This window comes from Chiloscyllium punctatum, chromosome 8, assembly GCF_047496795.1.
Source record: "Chiloscyllium punctatum isolate Juve2018m chromosome 8, sChiPun1.3, whole genome shotgun sequence".
In the NCBI taxonomy this organism is placed as follows: domain Eukaryota; kingdom Metazoa; phylum Chordata; class Chondrichthyes; order Orectolobiformes; family Hemiscylliidae; genus Chiloscyllium; species Chiloscyllium punctatum.
The window spans coordinates 131,289,745-131,311,582 of record NC_092746.1 but is presented as its reverse complement, the minus strand read 5'-3'; the positions used below and the strand labels follow the sequence as shown (position 1 = coordinate 131,311,582).

Below are 21,838 nucleotides of genomic sequence, written 5' to 3'. Positions count from 1 at the left end.
TTGGAAATTGGTTGGCAGACCAGAAACAGAGGGTAGAAATAAATGTGTCATTTCTGAGTGGCAGGCAGTGGCTAGTGGGGTACTGCAGGGACCAGTGCTTGGACCCCAGTTATTTATCATATACACAACAAATTAACGAACTGAATGTAACATTTCCAAGTTTGCTGATGACACAAAACTACATGGGAGGGTGAGTGGTGATGATGTTGTAAAGAGGTTTTAGATAACAAAGACATTACAGATGTAAGATAATGTGGGTACGTGTTGAGTTATTTTAAGGAGAGCAGATTGGCAGAGTATTAATTAAACATTGATAGTTCAGGAAAAGTCAATGTGGAAAGTGATAATGATCAGTGAGTTGCTGTTTATGAGGTAGGTGGAAGCAGAGAGGATTAATAATTTCAAATGGAGATTGAAAGGGGCAGATGTGGGTGGTGTAACAAGGTTATTATTGTGATTAACCATGACTGAGGGCCGAATGGCCTCCTCCTGCCCCTGTTTGTAAGTTCAGGATAGAACAGAGAAATGACTCTGACTGGACAGCTTTCTGAAAAAAACAGGAGGACTCAATGGGCTGAACAGCCTATTTCTATCCTGAGGTGACTTTGCTAAGCTCGTGCAGGAAGTGATTGACAGCATATATGAGACTCCCTGCCCAATACCCCCACCCATTCCCTACCTCCTCATTGGCAATGGGCAGTTGCACAGGGCCCACAGAGTTTTCACTTGGTATCTGGGTTGGACCGGACCCAAAGACTACATTGGTCAACACCAACTATAGGATGCAAAGACCAGGGAACGAACCACTGGCTTACCTGACATAGCTCCTCTCCACCAGTGAGGGAGTGTTAGTCCCTGCTGAAGGCTGAGCATTGAGTGGGGATGGACGGTTAGGAAGAAGGATGAAAGCAGGGGTTTGGGTGAGCTCAGACAGTGTGGGAGAGCAGCCTGGAGGGGGTGCAGAGTGAACAAAGTGAGGATGAGGGTGTGTGCCACTGAGACCAGGCCAGGTGGTAGAGGTGGAATGCAGGACTCACAGTGATGGGAATGAAGTTGGAAGTCCATTCGAGTGGAAAACGTGACTCTGAGGCTGCAAACAGATTGTGGGAAATTCAGACAGTCAGCATAGGGACAGCAGGATCCAGGAGCTAGGACCAGAGTCTGGAGCTGCGAGTGTAAACAATGGCATCCTTCCTCCCAGGATCACAGGACTGTTACCCACCCAGGCTGAGGCCATTCAGCCCATTGTGATTGGACCAGGTCTCCAATTACACATCATCACCCAGAACAAATCACCCTCAAACCAAAGCAAGAACACCAGATGCTGGTGATCTGAAACCAAACCAGAAAGAGTTGGAGAAACTCAGCAGGTCTGGTAGCATTGGTGGAGAGAGAAAGCAGAGTTACTGTTTCAGTCCAGTAACTCTCCATCAGCACTGGAGTTGAAGAGTCACTGGACCTGAAACGTTAACTCTGTGTCTCTCTCCCCAGAAGCTGCCAGACCTGTTGAGTTTCACCAGCTATTTCTGTCTTTGTTTCGGTTTGACCCCATTTCCCTCCATATTAATTCTGTTTAAATAACTGTCCAGTCTCCCTCGAGACTGTCTCCACCACATTTCCAGGCAGTGGAGTCCAGACCCTAATCACTCACTGGGGCAAAGGTTTTTTTTCCTGACATCATAGAATCTGAGAATCCCTACAGTGTGGAAGCAGGCCATTCAGCCCATTGAGTCCACACCGACCCTCCAAAGAATATTTCACCCAGACCCACTCAATCAACCCACAGCCAATCTACCTGCCCTGCATATCTTTGGATTGTGGGAGGAAACCGGACCACCCAAAGGAAACCCATGCAGACACGGGAGAATGTGCAAACTCCGCACAGTCACCCAAGGGTAGAATCGTCCCTGGAGCCGTGAGGCAACAGTGCTAAGTACTTTTGGAATTCCACAGTATCTACACGTGACTACAGACTTACAGCAGTGTGATTCATTTTAAAATGGTTGAGCATGCTGTTATGTTATGTCTCGCTGCTAAATTAAACTGGATAGATCTCCCCTCCAACCCAGTATCAGCTTGGACACCAGAAATGGTAGAAACCACCCTGTTAACCTTGCATAGTCCCCCTCACTAACATTCAGGGGCTAGTGCCAACACTGGGAGAGCTGTCTCACAGACTAACCAAGCAACAGCCTGACACAGTCATACTCACCGAATCACACATCATGGACAATGTCCCAGACCCCACCATCCCCATCCCTGGATACCCAGGGCAGACCCAGCAGAGGGGTGGCACAGTGGGATACAACCGGGAGGGAGTGGCCCTGGCAGTCCTCAACATTGACTCCATACCCCATGAAGTCTCATGGCTTCAGGTTAAATATGGGCAAGGAAACATCCTGCTGATTCCCATCTACCAAGCAGGGCAGCTAAAAATGAGGTGTCAACCTGGTGAAGCCACTAAACAAGACTACTTGCATGCCAAACAACAGAAGCAGCAAGAGATAGACAGATCCCACAACCAATGGATTAGATCTAAGCTCTCCAGTCCTGCCACATCCAGTTGGAAATGGTGATGGACAATTAAACAATTCCCTGGAGGAAGGGGCTTCACAAATATCCCCATCCTCAATGATGGAGGAGCCCAGCCCAGCAGGGCAAAAGATAAGGCTCAACCTTTCGCATCAATCTTCAGTCAGAAGTGTCGAGTGGATGATCCAACTCGGCTTCCTCCAGTGGTCCCCAGCGTCACAGATACCAGGCTCCAGACAATTTGATTTACTCCATGTGATATCAAGAAATCGTTTGGAGGCACTAGATACTGAAACGGCGATGAACCCTGACAACATTCTGGCAATAGGACTGAAGACCTGTGCTCCAGAACTTGCCACTCCCCTAGCCAAGCTGTTCTAGTACAGTTACTACACTAGCATCTGTCCGAAACTGTAGAAAATTGCCCAGGTATGCCCTGAATATAAAACCAAGACAATCCAACCCAATTAAGGATGGACAATCAATGTTAGCCCAGCCTGAAACACCCACATTGCATGAATAGAAAATAGAAAAATAAATGATCAATCAATTAAAATGATAAACAAGATCAATGTTTGATAAAGTCGAGGGTGTTGCCACAAGCCTGGCACGTCCCCAAGAGTCTTGTGTAACATTACAGCTCAGATCCCTGGGGGGGGGGGGCACACTTTGTTTCAGTAGATATTAGTAATCAGGCCGAAAGTACAGATTCATTCTCGAATCTTGGGTGTCAGTTCATGACTCAGTTCAGTGCCTGTGTTTATCAAAGTAAAAACCAAAGTTCGTCTGAATGCCAACAGGTCATTAAAGGCTGCCTGAATAATACAGGACCTCTGTTATCCAGACAAAGGGCTCTGCTATTTCAGGTTTAATCTGATTATGAATCCCCTGGTCACTGAAAAAGCATCCCATTGGCTGTGGGCTTTTAGAGGGTAGACAGCAACAAACTGTGTGGCCACCTTGACAGACCAAGAATGAAGGGTCATGTAAACAAGACAAACATAACAGATTTCAAACAGAGCAGACAAGAAATTCTCATTCAGAGAGATATTTGTGATTTTTTTTTGTTTTATCCATTAGTGGGACATGGATGTCATCGGCTGGGCCCAGCCTTTATTGCCCGTCCCTAGTTGCCCCCTTGAGAAGTGGTGGGGTGAGCTATCTTCTTGAACCGCTGCAGTCCAAGTGTTGTAGGTTGACCCATAAAGTCCTGAGGGAGGGAATTCCAGGATTTTGACCCAGCGACAGTGAAGGAACGGTGAAATGCTTCCAAGTCAGGATGGGGAATGACTTGGAGAGGATCTTGCAGGGAGTGGTGTCCCCATGTATCTGCTGCTCTTGTCCTTCTAGATGGAAGTGGCCATGGGTTTGATAGATGCTGACTGAGGATCTTTGGTGAGTTTCTGCAATGCCTCTTGTAGATAGTACACACTGCTGCTACTGAGTGTGGGTGGTAGAGGGAGTGGATGTTTGTGGATGTGGTGCCAATGAAGCAGCAGCTTTGTCCTGGATGGTGTTGAGCTTCTTGAGTGTTGTTGGATCTGCACCCATCCAGGGCAAGTGGGAGTATTCCATCACACTCCTGACTTGTGCCTTGTGGCTTTTGGGAGTCAGGAGGTGAGTTACTTGCCACACTATTCCTAGCCTCTAACCTCTTCTTATCGGAAAGATGTTGTGAAAGTTGAAAGCGTTCAGAAAAGATTTACAAGGATGTTGCCAGAGTTGGAGGATTTGAGCTATAGGGAGAGGCTGAACAGGCTGGGGCTGTTTTCCGTGGAGCATCGGAGGCTGAGAGGTGACCTTATAGAGGTTTACAAAATTATGAGGGGCATGGATAGGGTAAATAGACAAAGTCTTTTCCCTGGGGTCAGGGAGTCCAGAACTAGAGGGCATAGGTTTAGGGTGAGAGATGAAAGATAAAAAAGAGACCTAAAGGGGCAACTTTTTCCACACAGAGGGTGGTACGTGTATGGAATGAGCTGCCAGAGGAAGTGGTGGAGGCTGGTACAATTGCAACATTTAAGAGGCATTTGGATGGGTATATGAATAGGAAGGGTTTGGAGGGATATGGGCCGGGTGCTGGCAGGTGGGACTAGATTGGGTTGGGATATCTGGTCGGCATGGACGGGTTGGACCGAAGGGTCTGTTTCCATGCTGTACATCTCTATGACTCTACGCTCTTGTAGCCACTATGTTTATGTGGTGAATTTCTGGTCAATGGTAACCCCTGGAGGTTGATAGTGGAGGATTCAGTAATGGTAACACCATTGAATGTCAGTGGCAAGATTGTCTTTTATTGGTGATGGTCATTGCCTGGCATTCGTGGCACGGGTGTTACTTACCATTGGTCATCCAAGCCTGGACATTATCCAGATCTTGTTGCATTTGAGTACAGGCTGCTTCAGTATCTGAGGAGTTATGAATGGTGCTGGACACTGTGCAATCATCGATAAACATCCCCACTTCTGACCTTATAATGGAGGGAATGTCATTAAAACCTAGAACATTGAACAGTAAAGTACAGTCCAGGCCCTTCAGCCCTCAGTGTTGTGCTGGCCTTTTATCCTACTCTAAGATCAAACTAACCTACATACCCTTCATTGTACTATCATCCATGTGCCTAGCCAAGAGTCACTTAAATGTCCCTAATGTATCCGACCCCACTACCACTGCTAGTAGTGCATTTTACACACTCACCAATCTCTGTGTAAAGAACCTACCTCTGACATCTCCCCAAACCTTCCTCCAATCACCTTAACATTATGCCCTGTCATGATAATCATTTTCACCCTGGGAAAAAAGTCTCTGGCTCTCTCCTCTATCTCTGCCTCTCATCATCTTGTTCATCTCTATCAAGTCACCTCACATCCTTCTTCACTCCAATGAGAAAAGCCCCAGTTCCCTCAGCCTTTCTCCATAAGACACACCCTCCAGTCCAGACAGCATCCTGGGAAATCCCCTCTGCACCCTCTCTAAAACTTCCACATCTTTCCTATAATGAGGCGACCAGAACTGAACATAATATTCCAAGTGTCGTCTAACCAGGGCTCTATCGAGCTGAAGCATAACCTCGTGGCTCTTAAACTCAATCCCCCTGCTAATGAAAGCCAACGCACCATATGCCCTCTTAACAACCCTATCAACTTAGGTGGCAACTTTGAGGGACTGTGGACATGGACCCCAAGATCCCTCTGTTCCTCCACACTGCCAAGAATCCTGCCTTTAACCCTGTAATCTGCATTCAAATTTCACTTTCCAAAATGAATCACTTCATACTTTTCCAGGTTGAACGCCATCTGCCACTTCTCAGCCCAGTTCTGCATCCTGTCATATCCCGTTGCAATCTACAACAGCCCTCCACACTATCCACCAACCGTTGTGTCATCGGCAAACTTCCTAACCCACCCTTCCACTTCCTCATCCAAGTCATTTAGAAAAGTCACAAAGAGCAGAGGTTCCAGAACAGATCCCTGTGGAACACCACTGGTCACCGAGTTCCAGGCTCCTACCGTACTGAAATTTTAACTCTTTAATGACGTCCCATTTTGAACTTTCCTTTCAACTCTGTAAGTAATACAACCATGTTTACTCCTCTGCTGTATCCATGAATTGTACCTCTGGACTTTTACCGAAGATGTTGCCATAAGATGGCAGACATTGTAAAAGCTTCTCACTGTACTTCGATAATGGAATACACATGACAATAAAAGGATTGAATATTGAACTCACTCACTCTCCTTACGTATACTCCGTTACCCAGACAACTGTTCCCCATCACTGAAGTAATAGCTGTCGCTGTGATATAAGACTGAAGGCGTTAATGCTCATCCTCCATTGACTCCACTCATTTGAATGATGTCACTCCCAGCCAATGGGTGTCCACTCTCAGTTTCGGAGGGAGCAGATCGATCTGGACCAACTCGGCATCCTGATGAAGGGCTTTTGCCCGAAATGTCGATTCCCCTGCTCCTCGGATGCTGCCTGACCTGCTGTGCTTTTCCAGCACCACACTCTCAACGCTGATCTCCAGCATCTGCAGGCCTCACTTTCTCTAATTCAGCATCAGTTCTGACCCAGTGCCATGTTACTGACTGCTGTCCAGCAACAGGCTGTTCTGTTACCTCTGAACGCTGCCTGTTCTCCCACAAACCACTAGGAGACAATGAATGATCAGAAACAAGCATAATTCTCAATGCTGTACATTGTGGAGGTCCATGTGTAAACGTCTCCCTCTCTCTCCCCCTCCAGTCTACCCCTTTGTCTTCAGGGCTGGGTGGTCTCAGGAAGTAGCTGGCGTTATTGACCATCTGTAGGTGTTTGGTGCTGATAGTCAGTGTTGAGTCAGGGATGTAAGATATTGGCAGAGAGAGATGGTACAAGGTAAATTAAAATCATAGAGTCATAGAGATATACAGCATGGAAACAGACCCTTCAGTCCAACCCGTCTATGCTGACCAGATATCCCAACCCAATCTAGTCCCATTTGCCAGTACCCGGCCCATATCCCTCCAAACCCTTCCTATGCATATACCCATCCAGATGCCTCTTAAATGTTGCAATTGTACCAGACTCCACCACTTCCTCTGGCAGCTCATTCCATACACGTACCACCCTCTGCGTGAAAAAGTTGCTCCTTAGGTCTCTTTTATAACTTTCCCCTCTCACCCTAAACCTATGGCCTCTAGTTCTGGACTCACCCACCCCAGGGAAAAGACTATGTCTCTTTATCTTATCTACGCCTCTCATGATTTTATAAACCTCTATAAGGTCACCCCTCAGCCTTCGATGCTCCAGGGAAAACAGTTCTAGCCTATTCAACTTCTCCCTGTAGCTCAAATCCTCCAACCCTGGCAACATCCTTGTAAATCATTTCTGAACCCTTTCAAGTTTCACAACATCTTTCCGATAGGAAGAAGACCAGAATTGCACGCAATAATCCAACAGTGGCCTAACCAATGTCCTGTACAGCCACAACATGACCTCCCAACTCCTGTACTCAATACTCTGACCAATAAAGGAAAGCATACCAAATGCCTTCTTCACTATCCTATCTACCTTTAGTGGTATAAGTCCTGACTATCAAATCCTGCTCAGATTTGCTTTCCCAAAATGCAGCACCTCACATTTATCTAAATTAAACTCCATCTGCCACTTCTCAGCCCATTGGCCCATCTGGTCAAGATCCTGTTGTAATCTGAGGCAACCTTCTTTGCTGTCCACTACACCTCCAATTTTGGTGTCATCGCAAACTTACTAACTGTATCTCTTATGCTCCCATCCAAATCACTTATATAAATGATGAAAAGTAGTGGATCCAGCACCGATCCTTGTGCACTCCACTGGTCACAGGCCTCCAGTCTGAAAAACAACCCTCCACCACCACCCTCTGCCTTTTACCTTTGAACCAGTTCCGTATGCAAATGGCTAGTTCTCCCTGTATTCCATGAGATCTAACCTTGCTAATCAGTCTCCCATGGGGAACCTTGTCAAACGCCTTACTGAAGTCCATATAGATCACATCTACCACTCTGCCCTCATCAATCCTCTTTGTTACTTCTTCACAAAACTCAATCAAGTTTGTGAGACATGATTTCCCACGCACAAATCCATGTTGACTATCCCTAATCAGTCCTTGCCTTTCCAAATACATGTACATCCTGTCCCTCAGGATTCCCTCAAACAACTTACCCACCACCAACGTCAGGCTCACTGGTCTATAGTTCCCTGGCTTGTCTTTACCAACCTTCTTAAACAGTGGCACCACGTTTGCCAACTTCCAGTCTTCCGGCACCTCACCTGTGACTATCGATGATACAAATATCTCAGTAAGAGGCCCAGCAATCACTTCCCTAGCTTCCCACAGAGTTCTAGGGTACACCTGATCAGAGCTTGGGGATGTATCCACTTTCATGCGTTTCAAGACATCCAGCACTTCCTCCTCTGTAATATGGACATTTTTCAAGATATCACCATCTATTTCCCTACATTCTATATCTTCCATGGCCTTTTCCACAGTAAATATTGATACAAAATACTCATTTAGTATCTTCCCCATCTCCTGTGGCTCCACACAAAGGCAGCCTTGCTGATCTTTGAGGGGCCCTATTCTCTCCCTAGTTACCCTTTTGTTCTTAGTGTATTTGTAAAAACCCTTTGGATTCTCCTTAACTCTATTTGCCAAACCTATCTCATGTCCCCGTTTTGCCCTCCTGATTTCCCTCTTAAGTATACTCCTACTGCCTTTATACTCTTCTAAAAATTCACTCGATCTATCCTGTCTGTACCTGACATATGCTTCCTTTTTTTCTTAACCAAACCCTCAATTTCTTTAGTCATCCAGCATTCCCTAAACCTACCAGCCTTTCATTTCACCCTAACAGGAATATACTTTTTCTGGATTCTCATTTCTGAAGGCTTCCCATTTTCCAGCCGTCCCTTTACCTGCGAACATATGTCCCAATCAGCTTTTGAAAGTTCTTGCCTAATACTGTCAAAATTGGCCTTCCTCCAATTTAGAACTTCAATTTTTAGATCTGGTCTATCCTTTTCCAACACTAATTTAAAACTGATAGAATTATGGTCGCTGGCCCCAAAGTGCTCCCCCACTGACACCTCAGTCACCTGCCCTGCCTTATTTCCCAAGAGTAGGTCAAGTTTTGCACCTTCTCTCATCGGTACATCGACATACTGAATCAGAAAATTGTCTTGTACACGCTTAACAAATTTCTCTCCATCTAAACCCTTAACACTATGACAGTCCCAGTCGATGTTTGTAAAGTTAAAATCCCCTACTATAACCACCCTATTATTCTTACAGATAGCTGAAATATCCTTACAAGTTTGTTTCTCAATTTCCCCCTGACTGTTAGGGGTCTATAATACAATCCCAAAAGGTGATCATCCCTTTCTTATTTCTCAGTTCCACCCAAATAACTTCCCTGGATGTATTTCCAGGAATATCCTCCCTCAGCACAGCTGTAATGCTATCCCTTATCAAAAATGCCACTCCCCCTCCTCTCTTGCCTCCCTTTCTATCCTTCCTGTAGCATTTGTATCCTGGAACACTAAGCTGCCAGTCCTGCCCATCCCTGAGCCATGTTTCTGTAATTGCTATGATATCCCAATCTCATGTTCCTAACTATGCCCTGAGTTTATCTGCCTTTCCTGTTAGGCCCCTTACATTGAAATAAATGCAGTTTAATTTATCAGTCCTACCTTGTTCTCTGCTTTGTCCCTGCCTGCCCTGACTGTTTGACTCACTTCTGTTCTCAACTGTACCAATCTCAGACTGATCTCTTTCCTCACTATCTCCCTGGGTCCCCCCACCCCCCACCTTACTAGTTTAAATCCTCCCCAGCAGCTTTAGCAAATCTCCCTGCCAGTATATTAGTCCCCTTCCAATTTAGGTGCAATCCATCCTTCTTGTATGGGTCACTTCTACCCCAAAACAGATTCCAATGATCCAAAAATGTGAATCCTTCTCCCATACACCAGCTCCTCAGCCATGCATTCATCTGCTGTATCCTCCTATTCCTGCCCTCACTAGCTCATAGCACTGGGAGTAATCCAGATATTACTACCTTTGAGGACCTCCTTTTAAAATTCCTGCCTAACTCTCTGTGATCTCCCTTCAGAATCTCAACCTTTTCCCTTCCTTTGTTGTTGGTTCCAATGTGGACAATAACCTCTTGCTGGTCCCTCTCCCCCGTGAGAACATTCTGCACCCTCTCTGAGACATCCTTGATCCTGGCACCAGGGAAACAACACACCATTCTGATTTTTCGCTGCTGGCCACAGAAACCTCTGTCTGTACCTCGGACTAGAGAATCCCCAACACAATCGATCGCTTGGAACCCGACGTACCTCTCATTACATTAGAGCCAGTCTCAATACCAGACACTTGGCTGTTTATGCTACATTCCCCTGAGAATTCATCACCCCCTACATTTTTCAAAACAGCATACTTGTTTGAAGTGGGGATCGCCACAGAAGACTCCTGCACTAGCTGCCTACCTCTCTTATTTTTCCTGGGGTTAACCCATCTATGTGACTGTATCTGAGACTTCCCCCCTTCCTATAACTGCCATTCATCACATCCCCTTGCCCTTGTAAATTCCTCATTGCCTCTAACTGTCTCTCCAACTGATCCATTCAATCTGATAGGATTCACAACAGCATTTATTGCAGATATAATCTTCAGTAACCCGTAAACTCTCCCTGAACTCCCACATCTGACAAGAACAGCATATCACTCTACTAAGGGTCATTTTTGCTTCTTTCAATTTACAGACCCAGAAAATAGCACCGTCTTATTCCTCGACAAAACACTCCTCCCCGTTAAATTAATACTTATGGCTTATATTTTAAGTTTAATCAAGAGACACATCTCAATAAAACATATAATCAAGAAAGAACCTACTCTACTCAATATTGTAGATATACAGCAGGGCTACACTTAAAACTATTCACTTATCTGTTTCTGTGCTGTGACCTCTCCCAAACAGGTTCCTCCAAGATCAGTTGTGAATTTCACTGTTTGTTAATTTTCCCAGACGCACTCTGATGTCCAGCGATACATGAACTCAAACAGCAAAGGCAGTAACTGCTTGGGTTCACTGCTGTGTCAGTTAGCAGTGTGGGTTTCTTTCTCTCTCCTGCAATGACCTCACCATGTGCTTCCTTTGTCGGTTCTTCCTTTTAAAAGTGCTGTCTAGATTAGATTCCCTACAGTGTGGAAACAGGCCCTTTGGCCCAACAAGTCCACTCCGACCCTCGAAAGAGTAACCCACCCAGACCCATTTCCCTCTGACTAATGCACTTAACACTATGGGCAATTTAGCATGGTCAATTCACCTAACCTGCACATCTTTGGATTGTGGGAGGAAACTGGAGCACCCGGAGGAAACCCACGCAGACACTGGGAGAATGTGCAAACTCCACACAGACAGTCGCCCAAGGCTGGAATCGAACCTGGGATTCTGGTGCTGTGAGGCGGCAGTGCTAACCACTGAGCCATCGTGCTGTTGTTTAGACATTTTTTTCTCCAAAGTTCCAAAACAATGCAACAGCATATTAAACAGTAATTGCTGCTCCAGGAATTCAAGGAAATCACCTCCAGCACCTAAAATACCTCAGAAAAGGAGCAGCTGTTACGGGCAGAAATTTTTCCCATCCTCCATCTTGGATTACGCAGACTCCTTATTCTTCAATGGCAGAATGTGTATCAGGAACAAATTATCCAATAAAATGCCAGAAGCATCTGCAAGAATCTCTATCCCTGGCTCAGGCAAATACGCAGACAATGAGGCTCCCGTTAAAACCCAGATCAGACCCAGACAAAAAGCACCAGGAAGGGATCCTCTGTCAGCAATGTGTCCATCATCTCCCCCCCTCCCCCCCCCCCCCCCCCCCACCCCCTCCAACCCTCACCACCCTCTATGCCCCGGTCCATCACACCCCCACCTCAGAAATTGAAAGGTGCGTAAAGAGGTGTCCCACAGGGCTCTTGTCAAGGGGATTATGGGTTATGTGGAGAAGGCAGGATAATAGGGTATCAGCCATGATTGAATGGTGGAGCGGACTCAATGGGCTGAAAGGCCTAACTTCTGCTCCTATGTCTTATGGTCTTATGTCTGGGTGTTGGGACCCTGTTGTTTGTTTTATACATTCAGAATTTGGTCTTGAATTGGGAGGCACAACTGGGAAATGTACAGGTGACACAAAAGCTGGCCGTGTCATGGAGAGTGAAGAGGGTAGCTGTCAGCTCCAAAATGGTACAGATGGAGGTGGAATGGACAGGAAAGTGGCAGATGGAGTTCATCTCTGGTAAGTGTGAGGTAATACATTTAGGGAGGTCACACAGTAAAGGGAAATACACAGTAAACGGGAATATACTGAGAAGGGGGAGATGGAGTGGGAGATGTTAGTGTGCAAGTACCCAGGTCCCTGAAGGTAGCAGTACAGATAGATCCAGTTGTAAAGAAGATATTTGGAATGCTCCCTTCATTGACAGAGGGAGGGAATACAAATGTAGGAATATAATGATGAAACTGTCAGACACTGGGGAGGCCACAATAGGACTATTGTGAGCAGCTCAGTCACCACATTACAGGGGGGACGGAATCGGGGGTCACCACATTACAGGGGGGATGGAATCGGGTCACCACATTACAGGGGGGACGGAATCGGGGGTCACCACATTACAGGGGGGATGGAATCGGGGGTCACCACATTACAGGGGGGATGGAATCGGGTCACCACATTACAGGAGGGACGGAATCGGGGGTCACCACATTCCAGGAGGGATGGAATCGGGTCACCACATTACAGGGGGGACGGAATCGGGTCACCACATTACAGGGGGGACGGAATCGGGGGTCACCACATTACAGGAGGGACGGAATCGGGGGTCACCACATTCCAGGAGGGATGGAATCGGGTCACCACATTACAGGGGGGACGGAATCGGGTCACCACATTACAGGGGGGACGGAATCGGGGGTCACCACATTACAGGAGGGATGGAATCGGGTCACCACATTACAGGGGGGATGGAATCGGGTCACCACATTACAGGGGGGATGGAATCGGGGGTCACCACATTACAGGGGGGATGGAATCGGGGGTCACCACATTACAGGGGGGATGGAATCGGGTCACCACATTACAGGAGGGACGGAATCGGGTCACCACATTACAGGGGGGATGGAATCGGGGGTCACCACATTACAGGGGGGATGGAATCGGGGGTCACCACATTACAGGAGGGATGGAATCGGGTCACCACATTACAGGGGGGACGGAATCGGGTCACCACATTACAGGGTGGACGGAATCGGGTCACCACATTACAGGGGGGACGGAATCGGGGGTCACCACATTACAGGAGGGATGGAATCGGGTCACCACATTACAGGGGGGATGGAATCGGGTCACCACATTACAGAGGGGATGGAATCGGGGGTCACCACATTACAGGGGGGACGGAATCGGGGGTCACCACATTACAGGGGGGACGGAATCGGGGGTCACCACATTACAGGGGGGACGGAATCGGGTCACCACATTACAGGAGGGATGGAATCGGGTCACCACATTACAGGGGGGACGGAATCGGGTCACCACATTACAGGGGGGATGGAATCGGGGGTCACCACATTACAGGGGGGACGGAATCGGGTCACCACATTACAGGGGGGATGGAATCGGGTCACCACATTACAGGGGGGACAGAATCGGGTCACCACATTACAGGAGGGACGGAATCGGGGGTCACCACATTACAGGGGGGACGGAATCGGGTCACCACATTACAGGGGGGATGGAATCGGGTCACCACATTACAGGGGGGATGGAATCGGGGGTCACCACATTACAGGGGGATGGAATCGGGTCACCACATTACAGGAGGGACGGAATCGGGTCACCACATTACAGGGGGGATGGAATCGGGTCACCACATTACAGGGGGGATGGAATCGGGTCACCACATTACAGGGGGGATGGAATCGGGTCACCACATTACAGGAGGGACGGAATCGGGTCACCACATTACAGGGGGGATGGAATCGAGTCACCACATTACAGGGGGGATGGAATCGGGTCACCACATTACAGGGGGGACGGAATCGGGTCACCACATTACAGGGGGGATGGAATCGGGTCACCACATTACAGGGGGGACGGAATCGGGGGTCACCACATGACAGGGGGGACGGAATCGGGGGTCACCACATTACAGGAGGGATGGAATCGGGTCACCACATTACAGGGGGGATGGAATCGGGTCACCACATTACAGGGGGGACGGAATCGGGTCACCACATTACAGGGGGGATGGAATCGGGTCACCACATTACAGGGGGGATGGAATCGGGGGTCACCACATTACAGGGGGGACGGAATCGGGGGTCACCACATGACAGGGGGGACGGAATCGGGGGTCACCACATTACAGGAGGGATGGAATCGGGTCACCACATTACAGGGGGGATGGAATCGGGTCACCACATTACAGGGGGGATGGAAACGGGGGTCACCACATTACAGGGGGGACGGAATCGGGGGTCACCACATGACAGGGGGGACGGAATCGGGGGTCACCACATTACAGGAGGGATGGAATCGGGGGTCACCACATTACAGGGGGGACGGAATCGGGTCACCACATTACAGGGGGGACGGAATCGGGTCACCACATTACAGGGGGGATGGAATCGGGGGTCACCACATTACAGGGGGGATGGAATCGGGGGTCACCACATTACAGGGGGGACGGAATCGGGTCACCACATTACAGGGGGGACGGAATCAGGTCACCACATTACAGGGGGGGTGGAATCGGGCCATCACATTACAGGGGGGACGGAATCGGGGGTCACCACATTACAGGGGGATGGAATCGGGTCACCACATTACAGGGGGGATGGAATCGGGGGTCACCACATTACAGGGGGGACGGAATCGGGTCACCACATTACAGGGGGGATGGAATCGGGGGTCACCACATTACAGGGGGGACGGAATCGGGGGTCACCACATTACAGGGGGATGGAATCGGGTCACCACATTACAGGGGGGATGGAATCGGGGGTCACCACATTACAGGGGGGACGGAATCGGGTCACCACATTACAGGGGGGATGGAATCGGGTCACCACATTACAGGGGGGATGGAATCGGGGGTCACCACATTACAGGGGGGACGGAATCGGGTCACCACATTACAGGGGGGATGGAATCGGGGGTCACCACATTACAGGGGGGGTGGAATCGGGCCATCACATTACAGGGGGGATGGAATCGGGGGTCACCACATTACAGGGGGGATGGAATCGGGGGTCACCACATTACAGGGGGGATGGAATCGGGTCACCACATTACAGGGGGGACGGAATCGGGGGTCACCACATTACAGGAGGGATGGAATCGGGGGTCACCACATTACAGGGGGATGGAATCGGGTCACCACATTACAGGGGGGATGGAATCGGGGGTCACCACATTACAGGGGGGACGGAATCGGGTCACCACATTACAGGGGGGATGGAATCGGGTCACCACATTACAGGGGGGATGGAATCGGGGGTCACCACATTACAGGGGGGACGGAATCGGGTCACCACATTACAGGGGGGACGGAATCGGGCCATCACATTACAGGGGGGATGGAATCGGGGGTCACCACATTACAGGGGGGATGGAATCGGGGGTCACCACATTACAGGGGGGATGGAATCGGGGGTCACCACATTACAGGGGGGATGGAATCGGGGGTCACCACATTACAGGGGGGGTGGAATCGGGCCATCACATTACAGGGGGGATGGAATCGGGGGTCACCACATTACAGGGGGGACGGAATCGGGTCACCACATTACAGGGGGGATGGAATCGGGGGTCACCACATTACAGGGGGGACGGAATCGGGTCACCACATTACAGGGGGGATGGAATCGGGGGTCACCACATTACAGGGGGGACGGAATCGGGTCACCACATTACAGGGGGGATGGAATCGGGTCACCACATTACAGGGGGGATGGAATCGGGGGTCACCACATTATAGGGGGGACGGAATCGGGTCACCACATTACAGGGGGGATGGAATCGGGTCACCACATTACAGGGGGGATGGAATCGGGTCACCACATTACAGGGGGGATGGAATCGGGGGTCACCACATTACAGGAGGGATGGAATCGGGGGTCACCACATTACAGGGGGGACGGAATCGGGGGTCACCACATTACAGGAGGGATGGAATCGGGGGTCACCACATTACAGGAGGGATGGAATCGGGGGTCACCACATTACAGGGGGGACGGAATCGGGGGTCACCACATTACAGGAGGGATGGAATCGGGGGTCACCACATTACAGGGGGGATGGAATCGGGGGTCACCACATTACAGGGGGGATGGAATCGGGGGTCACCACATTACAGGGGGGATGGAATCGGGGGTCACCACATTACAGGGGGGATGGAATCGGGTCACCACATTACAGGGGGGACGGAATCAGGTCACCACATTACAGGGGGGATGGAATCGGGCCATCACATTACAGGGGGGACGGAATCGGGTCACCACATTACAGGGGGGATGGAATCGGGGGTCACCACATTACAGGGGGGATGGAATCGGGTCACCACATTACAGGGGGGACGGAATCGGGTCACCACATTACAGGGGGGATGGAATCGGGTCACCACATTACAGGGGGGATGGAATCGGGTCACCACATTACAGGGGGGATGGAATCGGGGGTCACCACATTACAGGGGGGATGGAATCGGGTCACCACATTACAGGAGGGACGGAATCGGGTCACCACATTACAGGGGGGACGGAATCGGGTCACCACATTACAGGGGGGACGGAATCGGGTCACCACATTACAGGGGGGATGGAATCGGGTCACCACATTACAGGGGGGATGGAATCGGGTCACCACATTACAGGGGGGACGGAATCAGGTCACCACATTACAGGGGGGATGGAATTGCTCTGGAGACTAGGATGTTTCCAGGGATGGAGGATTGTAGCTACGAGGAGAGATTGGAGAGGGTGGGATTGTTTTCATAGAACATAGAACATAGAACATAGAAGAATACAGCGCAGTACAGGCCCTTCGGCCCTCGATGTTGCGCCGATCAAAGCCCACCTAACCTACACTAACCCACTATCCTCCATATACCTATCCAATGCCCGCTTAAATACCTATAAAGAGGGAGAGTCCACTACTGCTACTGGCAGGGCATTCCATGAACTTACGACTCGCTGAGTGAAGAAGCTACCCCTAACATCTGTCCTATATCTACCCCCCCTTAATTTAAAGCTATGCCCCCTTGTAATAGCTGACTCCATACGTGGAAAAAGATTCTCACTGTCAACCCTATCTAACCCCCTAATCATCTTGTACACCTCTATCAAGTCACCCCTAAACCTTCTTTTCTCCAATGAGAACAACCCCAAGTGCCTCAGCCTTTCCTCTTAGGATCTTCCTACCATACCAGGCAACATCCTGGTAAACTTCCTCTGCACCCGTTCCAGTGCCTCCACATCCTTCCTATAGTATGGCGACCAAAACTGCACACAATATTCCAGATGCGGCCGCACCAGAGTCTTATACAGCTGCAGCATGACCTCAGGACTCCGGAACTCAATTCCTCTACCAATAAAAGCCAGTACGCCATATGCCTTCTTCACTGCTCTATTTACCTGGGTGGCAACTTTCAGAGATCTGTGTACATGGACACCAAGATCCCTCTGCTCTTCCACACTACCAAGTAGTCTACCATTAGCCCAGTACCCTATCTTTTTGTTACTCTTACCAAAGTGAATCACCTCACACTTAGCTACATTGAACTCCATTTGCCACCTTTCTGCCCAGCTCTGCAGCTTCTCTATATCCCACTGTAACCTGCCATATCCTTCCTCACTGTCTACAACTCCTCCGACTTTCGTATCATCCGCAAACTTGCTCACCCAACCTTCTAACCCTTCCTCCAGGTCATTTATAAAAATGACAAACAGCAATGGTCCCAAAACAGATCCTTGCGGAACACCGCTAGTGACGGCACTCCAAGATGAACCTTTGCCATCAACTACTACCCTCTGTCTTCTTCCAGCCAGCCAATTCCTAATCCAAACCTCCAACTCACCCTCAATGCCATATCTCTGTATTTTCTGCAGTAGCCTACCATGGGGGACCTTATCAAACGCCTTACTAAAATCCATATATACCACATCTACCGCTTTCCCCTCATCTACCTCCTTAGTCACCTTCTCAAAGAATTCAATAAGGTTTGTGAGGCACGACCTGCCCTTCACAAAACCATGCTGACTATCCTTGATCACATTATTCTTATCCAGATGTGCATAAATCCTATCCCTTACAATTCTCTCTGAGACTTTGCCCACAACAGAAGTGAGACTCACTGGCCTATAGTTACTAGGATTATCCCTACTCCCCTTCTTGAACAAGGGAACCACGTTTGCTAGCCTCCAGTCCTCTGGCACTACTCCTGTAGACAAAGAGGACACAAAGATCAAGGCCAATGGCTCTGCAATCTCCTTCCTTACTTCCCAGAGAATCCTAGGATAAATGCCATCAGGCCCAGGGGACTTATCTATTTTCACCCTTGCCAGAATTTCCAACACCTCTTCTCTACATATCTCAAAGCCATCCATTTTACTTATTCGTGCCTCAGTATTCATATCGACAACAATGTCCTGTTCCTGAGTGAATACTGACGAAAAGTATTCATTCAGCGCCTCCCCAATCTCTTCAGCCTCCACACGCAACTTCCCATTACTATCCTTGATTGGACCTATTCCTACCCTAGTCATTCTTTTATTCCTAACATACCTATAGAAAGCCTTAGGGTTTTCCCTAATCCTACCAACTAAGGACCTTTCATGTCCCCTCCTTGCTGCTCTTAGCTCTCTCTTCAGGTCCTTCCGGGCTACCTTATAACTCTCAATCGCCCCTATTGAACCTTCACGCCTCATCTTTACAAAGGCCGCCCTCTTCCATTTAACAAGGGATTCCAACTCCTTATTAAACCACGGCTCCCTCACACGACCCTTTCCTCCCTGCCTGATAGGTACGTACTTATCAAGGACACTCAATAGTTGCTCCTTGAACAAGTTCCACATATCAATTACGCTCTTGCCTTGGAATCTACTTTTCCAATCCACACATCCTAAGTCATGCCTCAACGCATCATAATTTCCCTGCCCCCAGCTATAACTCTTTCCCTGTAGTACACACTTATCCCTCTCCATCAGTAGAGTAAAAATCACCAAATTGTGGTCACTGTCCCCAAAGTGCTCACCTACCTCTAGTTCTAATACCTGGCCTGGTTCGTTACCCAGAACCAAATCCAGTATGGCCTCCCCTCTTGTTGGCTTATCTACATATTGTGTCAGGAAACTCTCCTGCACACATTGCACAAACACTGGCCCATCTAACAAACTTGAGCTATAGCTTTCCCAATCAATATCAGGAAAGTTAAAGTCTCCCATAACAACCACCCTATTACTGTCACTCTTCTCCTGAATCATCTTCGCAATCCTTTCTTCAACGATTCTAGGACTATTAGGAGGCCTGTAAAAGACTCCTAACAGGGTGACCTCACCTCTCCTATTCCTAACCTCAACCCAAACTACCTCAGATGGCAAATCTTCGTCCATCTTCCTTTCCACCGCTGTAATACTATCTTTGACAAGCAGAGCCACCCCCCCCCCTCTTTTACCCCCACCTCTGACCCTACTAAAACATTTAAACCCTGGAACCTGCAACAGCCAATCCTGTCCCTGATCTAGCCATGTCTCCGTAATAGCCACAACATCGAAGTCCCAGGTACCAACCCACGCTGCAATTTCAACCTGCAGCGTGGGTTGGTACCTGGGACTTCGATGAACTTGATTGTTTTCCTTGCTGAGAGGGGTGATATGATTGAGGTTTCCAGCATTGTGAGGGATAGAGATAGACAGGAAGGACCTGTTTCCTTTGGCAGAATTCAAAACCCAGGGTTATAGATTCAAGCAAAGGTGACAGAAGGATTCAAGGGGACGTGAGGAAAATGTTTTTACACAGAGGGTGGTGGGTGCCTGGAATTCGTTGCCTGAGTTGGTGGTAGAGCCACAGACCTTAAACTTTAAAAAATGTACCTGTATCTGCACCTTTCGGGCTATGGACCGTGTGCAGGAAGATGGGATTGGAAAGAGCATCTAAGGGTCTGAGGGTCCACTTGGGCAAGATGGGACAAATATCCTCCTTTTGTTCTGTATCCTTTCTATGGTTCTATGGTTTCCTGTTTGTTATCCAGTTCTCTCTCCCTGTCAGTACACTACCCACGTGTTTTAGTTTTACACACTAATCCCTTATCTGTGGTTTACCACAGGATCCCATCGTGTCCTGATCCTGATCTCCTCTTGCATGCTCTCCTGCTTTCAGTATCTCACTGTGTTCCACCCTCCCTCCTGCTGTTTATAATCTTCCCTCCCCGGTCCCCTCCCAACCCCCTGCCAGGTTTCAGTTCAATGCTTTTACTGACATTTACAACATAGAACGCTACAGCACAGTACAGATCCTTCGGCCCTCCATGGTGCACTGAACTGTAGAACCAATCTGAAACCCATCTATCCTACACTATTCCATTATCATCCCTATATTTATCCAATGACCATTTAAATGCCCTTAAAGTTGGTGAGTCTACTACTGTTGCAGGCAGTGTGTTCCATGCCCCTACTACTCTCTGAGTAAAGAAACTACCTCTGACATCTGTCCTATATCTGTCACCCCTCAGTTCAAAGCTATGTCCCCTCATGCTAGCCCCTCTCCCTCCATGTAAAACCCCCCAAACCTGAGTCCATCACCAGCCCCAAGATCTTCCTGTGACCCTCCTCTCTAACCAGATTTATCTCCATCCATTGTGTGTTGCTCACACCCCTTCCCCATCCAAACCCCATTCCCACCCAAAACCCCTCCATCCCCTCACCCCCTGTCCCACCCGAACCCCATTCCCACCACATTCATTTCCCTTTACCCTGCTGTTTCTCTCTCCTTCTGTGATGATCCCTGCCATTTTGAGAGGTACCGTGCTCAGGTGACTCCCCAAATGTCCCTGTGTTGTTTGGCACTGGAATGGATTGAGATGAGGACCTGGGTATGAGCTGATGGTGTTTCCCCTTCCTGCCTGTCAATACCTGACTCCACAAAGACCAAAGCAGGTGCTGAGCTCTCCAGCTTTGAACAGGTCGGCTACGTTAACATTGGGGCTGGTGTGAAAATGTCTGGCAATTGGATTTCCTCATTGACTGGTGACTGATGAAGAGACACTGGACTGACAGTGCTAACTCTGTTCCTACCTCCCTAGGCTGGCAGATTTGCTGAGTTTCTGTTTGTATTGTTACAACATGGGAGTGCCTTGTGTCTGAAGAACAGTCCCTGTCTGGGTGACCTGGTGAGTGAGACGCTAAACATGGCAAACAATCACTGAGGCACTTACCCAGACGGTGAGGAAGGAGTGTGTCAGTGCCCTGGAACAGGGCCATGGGAATAAAGTGTGGGAACGTTCCACTGGTTACTGAGCAGGAATTAATGCTGCCACTTTTAACTTTGGATGTTGATGGTTGATTTGTTTCTTACTATTTCCTGAGTTGAATTTCAAACCCAACATCTACTTCATGGCCAATAGTCTTTAATGCCACCTTCCACATTGCCCTTGCTCAGACCTTGCTGATTTTGAACCCTTCTGTAGATCGCTGTACCCTCTGGTTACACAGTGCATGGCCCT

General features: G+C 48.7%; 1 long non-coding RNA gene across 1 annotated transcript in view; it reads left to right on the top strand.

Moving 5' to 3' along the window:
• LOC140480926 (uncharacterized) overlaps positions 1 to 21,838 on the top strand; it is a 47,009-nt gene that overhangs the window by 24,179 nt on the left and 992 nt on the right. The window lies entirely within an intron of this gene.